The sequence below is a fragment of the Piliocolobus tephrosceles genome, chromosome 9 (assembly GCF_002776525.5).
Source record: "Piliocolobus tephrosceles isolate RC106 chromosome 9, ASM277652v3, whole genome shotgun sequence".
NCBI lineage: Eukaryota > Metazoa > Chordata > Mammalia > Primates > Cercopithecidae > Piliocolobus > Piliocolobus tephrosceles.
The window spans coordinates 23202450-23208449 of NC_045442.1; positions in this window are offsets into that span (position 1 = coordinate 23202450).

Here is a 6000-nt window from a genome sequence, read left to right on the forward strand (position 1 = left end):
AGAGAGACAGATGCTCTTTAGAAACCGTGGCTCTGGGGCCCGTAATTTAATCTGCAGTTAAGGAGGCTGAGAGAGGCAGGTGGGTGCACCCACAGGTTTCCTAACTGAGAACTTCCTGCCTTTGAGCCCACCTACTAGTCCCCAGGTTACAGATCTCAGGGAAACCCCAGGGCTCCCACCCCCTCCACACACACACCCACTCCCAGTCAGGCAGCCTGTGAGCCTGGGTTGGGGCTAACCGGAACCCAGCCAGCGTCTCTCCCACCTTCTACCATCTGCTCTCAATGCTGTGCCCCTGGGCTGGGGCAGCCCGAGCCAGGTGACATCGAGCCAGGAACAAGAGCCAAGGACCACAGAACCTGCTTTTGGTTACACATGTCTCTGCCCCATCTTCCTTTTTCTTTTTCCACTTTGTTTCTTTCTTTTCCTTTTTCTTTTCTTTTCTCTTCTTTCTTTCCTCTCTCCCTTCCCTTCCTTTCCCTTGCCTCCCCCACTCCCCTTCCTTTCTTCCTTCCTTCCTTCCTTCCTTCCTTCTTTCCTTCATTTTTCTTAGAGAAAGGGTCTCCCTCTGTTGCCCAGGCTGGAGTGCAGCAGCACAACCATTGGCTCACTGTAACTTTGAACTCCTGGGCTCAAGCAATCCTCCTGCCTCAACCTCCTGAGTTGCTGGAACTACAGGTGTGAGCAAATGCACCCAGCACTTTTCTTCTTTTTTATTTTAAATATTTTTTAAAGTAATTCCTTTCCATAAATAGAACTTCATAAAAAGTTAGAACTTTGCACATTAAAAGACACTATGAACAGAGTGAAAAGGCCACCGAAGAATGAGATACAGTATTTGCAAATCATATATCTTATCAGGGATTAATCCAGGATATATAAAGAACTCCAAAACTCAGTAACAACAACAAAAACCCAAACAACCCAATTCAAGAATTGAGAAAAGGACTTGAATAGACATTTTTCCAAAAAAGATATACAAACGGCCAATAAGCACATTAAAATATGTTCGCCCACTAATCATTAGAGAAATACAAATCAAAACCACAATGAGATACCACTTCATACTCATTAGGGTAGCTATTATCACAAAACAAGTAACAACTATTGGCACTGATGTGGGAAATTGGTGCCCTTGTGCATTGCCAGTGGGAATGTCAAATGAGGCAACCTCCGTGGAAAACGGTAGGCAGTTTCTCAAAAAATTAAACAGAATAACCATAGGGTCCAGCAATTACACTTCCAAGTATAAACACAAAAGAATTAAAACAGGGACTTGAACAGATTGTTTTCCTTTCCTTTTCTTTTCTTTTTCTTTTTTTTTTTTTTTTTTTTTTTTTTTGAGACAGAGTCTCACTCTGTTGCACAGGCTAGAGTGCAGTGGTGCGATCTTAGCTCACTACAACCTCCACCTCCCGGGTTCAAGCGATTCTTCTGCCTCAGCCTCTGGAATAGCTGGGACTACAGGCACGCTACCACCATGCCCGGCTAATTTTTGTATTTTTGATAGAGACAGGGTTTTGCCATGTTGGCCAGGCTGGTCTCGAACTCTTGGCCTCAAGTCATCTGCCCACCTCAGCCTCCCAAAGTGCTGGGATTACAGGTGTGAGCCTTGAACAGATATTTGTAAACTCATGTTCATAACAGTATTATTCACAATAGTAAAGATAGAAACAACCTAAATGTTTATTGACAAATGAATGGATAAACAAAATGTGATACAACAAACTGGGATGTTTTGTCTTTCAAAAGAATTCTGATACATGCTACAACATGGATGGACCTTGAAAACATGCTAAGTGAAATAAACCAGATTCAAAGGGACAAATATTGTATGATTCCACTTACACGATGTATCTAGAATAGTAAAATTCATAGAGAGAATAGTTGTATCCAGGGGCTGTGGGGAGGAGGGAGCAGGAAGCTATTGTTTAATGAGTATGGAGTTTCAATTTGGGATGATGAAAACGTTCTGGAGATGGATAGTGGTGGTGATGGTTGCACAACAATGTAAATGTTCTTAATGTCACTGAAGTGTACATGTAAAAATGGTTAAAATAGGCTGGGCACAGTGGCTCACACCTGTAACCCCAGCACTTTGTGAGGCAGCGGTGGGTGGATCACCTGAGGTCAGGAGTTCAACACCATCCTGGCCAACATGGTGAAACTCCGTCTCTACTACAAATATAAAAATTAACTGGGCATGGTGGCGTGTTCCTGTAGTCCCAGCTATTCGGGAGACTGAGGCAGGAGAATCGCTTGAACCCAGGAGGTGGAGGTTGCAGTGAGCCGAGATCATGCCACTGCACTCCAGCCTGGCAACAGATGGAGACTTCATCTCAAAAAAAAAAAAAAAAAAAGAATAGAAAAGAAAAAAAATTACCCAGTCTAACGTATTTTGTTATAGCAGCCCGAATGGACTAAGAAACTTAACACAATTTTCAGCATTTGGCTGTTACAGGCCATTCAGCATAAATGCCTCTTTGCACACACATAGAAGTAGTTCTCTAGGAAAACTTTCATTTACTTATTAAGGTTACAAGTGTCCCTGAATGCATGTCAATCAAATAGCTGCCATGTACTGGCACTTGGGGAATGCTAAATTTTTTGTGTCATAATCTCACATGCTGTTACTCCTCCAATCAACCCTGCATGGAACTGGTGTCGCTATCCACTCAGATGAGGGAAAGGTCCAAAAAACACAACTCATTTGCCCCAGATCACAGAGCTCGTAAGAGTGCTATGGGCTTTCAGATGGACCTGGTGTAACCAAGTAAGGCATCTAAGACTGTGACCTCCTTGAGACCAGCACTTGGGTCACTTTCCTGCCATGTCCCCACATCTGACACAGGTCTGGAATGTCATGTGCAATAACAAATGCTCCTTGAATGTTGCTGAGCAAATGAAGGCAGGCATGGGTGTGTGGAACCCTGCCCCAGTTATTGGCATTTGGTCCCAGCATTTATCTACACCCCTGTCTGCTCACCCATGCCTCCCCATTGCCCCAGCCCTAAACCCCAGGAGGAAAGCCAGGGTGAGGGGTGACAGATACAAGCGGTTTCTCTAATGTCATTCTCTATGACCTGTACTCTACCCACTCAGGGTGGTCTCTCAGCTGGGTTCTCTGAGCTCCCTAGCCTGACACATTCCCCATCTCCAGACATTTGATTAGATCTGTTGGCCTTCAACGTTCAGCCCATCTCATAACTCCCTGGCTCTGATCCCTCAGGGACCTCGCAGAGCTCTTTTCCTCCTTGCCTTATATACTTAGCTTATTTTCTTTTTAAAAGTCTGAATGGCCACTATCCCCTTTGATAAAGCTGCTCTGTGTGCTCAACACAGATGAGGACATGGATGCTCAGAGAGGTCATGTGTCTCGCCCTGGTCCCCAGCCAGCGAGTAACACAAGGTCACACCCAGGTCTCTGCAGCCTCGGAAGCTGACGCTTTTCCTGTTATAGCCCAGGCAGCCTCCGAGATAAACCAGAAGGAGGCTCACTTGTTATCAAATGGGAGTTTCGCAGGATCTAGAGTTGGAAGGAACATTCATTTCCTGATGCGACGTCTGCCCCTGAACTATGGAGAATACATCCAAACCCTGCCACACGGCAGTAGGCTCAAGTGTCTGAGTGGCCACAACTCCAGTTATCCACGCTCAGTAGACCCTCTCATGCCCAGGTCCCCGGTGGGTCTGTCTTGACTTCTCCAATCTACGGCCAATGCCCTAAGGATGAGAAGATCTTCTCAGACTCCTGTGTCCTTTCACAATCTCCCCAGTGTGGATCAGGGGCTAATTAAATTTTATTTTACTCCTGTTTCAGCCTTGCGATCCTGCAAGCGCTCTTCAGCTGTTCATCTCAAGTGAAATGGGACCAAGTAGGTAAGGAAAAAGAGTAAGTCACTCTCCTCTAACAGTCAAAGCTCTAGTCCTCCTAACAATAGCATCCACTATTGAAGGGGGCCTTGGTGTGTGCCAGCTGCCATGCCGACAGCCACAGCCTCACTTCCTTCTCACATCAGCTCTGTGAAGGAAGAACTGTATTGTGTCCATGTTGCAGATGAGAAAGTTGAGGCTTGATAGCTTACATGACTTGCCCAAGTTAATGAAGCTAATGTTAGGCAGTCTGAGACCAATATCTGGCTCTCCGCCATCATGTTTGACAGTCCCCAGATATATCAGCCAGGGTCCTGTAGGAAATGAAGCACACTCAAATTGGGTAATCTGAGGAAATTGAATAAAGGGACACTGCACAGAAGTATGAGCAGGGTCTGGGCGAGCCCAAATGGAGAGCAGCGTACCCTTAGCTCACGCCAGCCGTGTGGACAGCACTCCTGGGCCCAAACCTCAGACAGGGGCTATGTGGAGAGGCTCCCCAGCAGGAGCTGTGGCGTTCAGTGGAGAGACACAGACACAGCTCAGCAAAAAGGGAATAAACACCCCTAACTGCTCACCTCCCTGTCTTTCCAGTCTCCAGCCAGTGTCACATTGGTCAAATCCAGCTGGAAGCCAGAGCCCAAAGGTACCCACTGATATAACCCACCAATGTCAGCTTCTGGGCACAGAGGAGGGGAGAGAGTGGATGGGGTGGGTGGCAGCAAACAGAAGATCCCTGGAGCCCTAGCCAAGGTAGAGTTAGCAGATTCACTGGATGTGGCTACAAGACAAATGCATCCTGGGATCCGTGTGGCACAAACTAAGAGATGGGGATTTTCCTCTTTTATTTCAAATTGAACTAGGGCTGCATCAACCCTAGCTCAAAAGCAATCCTTTCTTCCCGCCCACCCCCATCACCTCCACCAACACGAAAAGAGAAACAAGGAAAGACAATAGGCACAGAGGCAAGACTGAGTGTGGAGTGGGGCCCTTACCTAGGCAGTGAGGCAGTATATTCCAGAATTCAGACCTCTCAGCTCAACCCCTACTTCCCCAGAGAGGACCCAGACCCACCATGGGTTTCCATATATAAGGAATCTAGAAATGCAGGGACTTTGAGAAGAAAGAACCTTGGAGGAGAGCACAAGGGCTCCCCAGAGAGTTTGGGTCTCCAGTCTTGATGCATTTACCAGGTGCCTACCATATGCTCTGCACTGTGCCCATAAGAAGGGCCTGGGTTCGAGTCTGACCCAGATCCTGCCCACAGTCTAATAGGAAACTCAGACACGTAAAACATAGGTTACGGAACAGTGTGGGAAATGCACTAGTGGAAATGTGTACACATACAACTCAACAATTAAAAATATTAAAAATGGACAAAGGATTTGCATATAAATTGCTCCAAAGAAGATACACAAGTGGCCAATAAGCACATTAAACAGCGATCAACATCATTAGTCATTACAGAAATGCAAATCCAGCCACAATGAGATATTTCTTCATACCACTAAGATGACTCTAATCAAAAAGACAGATAATAACAAGTAATGGAAAGGGTGTGGGGAAATTGCAATCCTCATACACTGCTGGGGGGCATGTAAAGTGGTACAGCCACTTTCAGCAGTTCCTCAAAAGGTTAAACACAGAGTTTTCATGTGACCCCGCAATGCCACTCCTAGGTATAGGCCCAAAAGCATTAAAGCATGTGTCCACACAAAAATCTGTACACAAATGATCCTAGCAGCAGTACTCGGAATAGCCCCAAAATGGAAACAATCAATTGTCCATTAATTGACAAATGGAATAATAAAACATAATATATTCATGCAATAGAATATTTTTCAGCATAAAAATAAATGGAGTACATTCACTTCATAAAGGGAAAGCTATTTTGTGTAGTTTTTCTTTTTTCCACAAGGGGAAATGCAAAGCAGTTAGTTTTTTAAAAATGAAAGTTACAAAAAATAAGAAATGAAAGTTACAAATAAGTGAAAGTTCTAAGAAGAAACAAAACCCAAAACTTTACATTAAAAATGTATTTCTTTTTCATGATGGAAAAAATACAGGGATTGATATTTAAAATACCAATTTATTCAATTTATATGTTAACACTCATATATATTATAT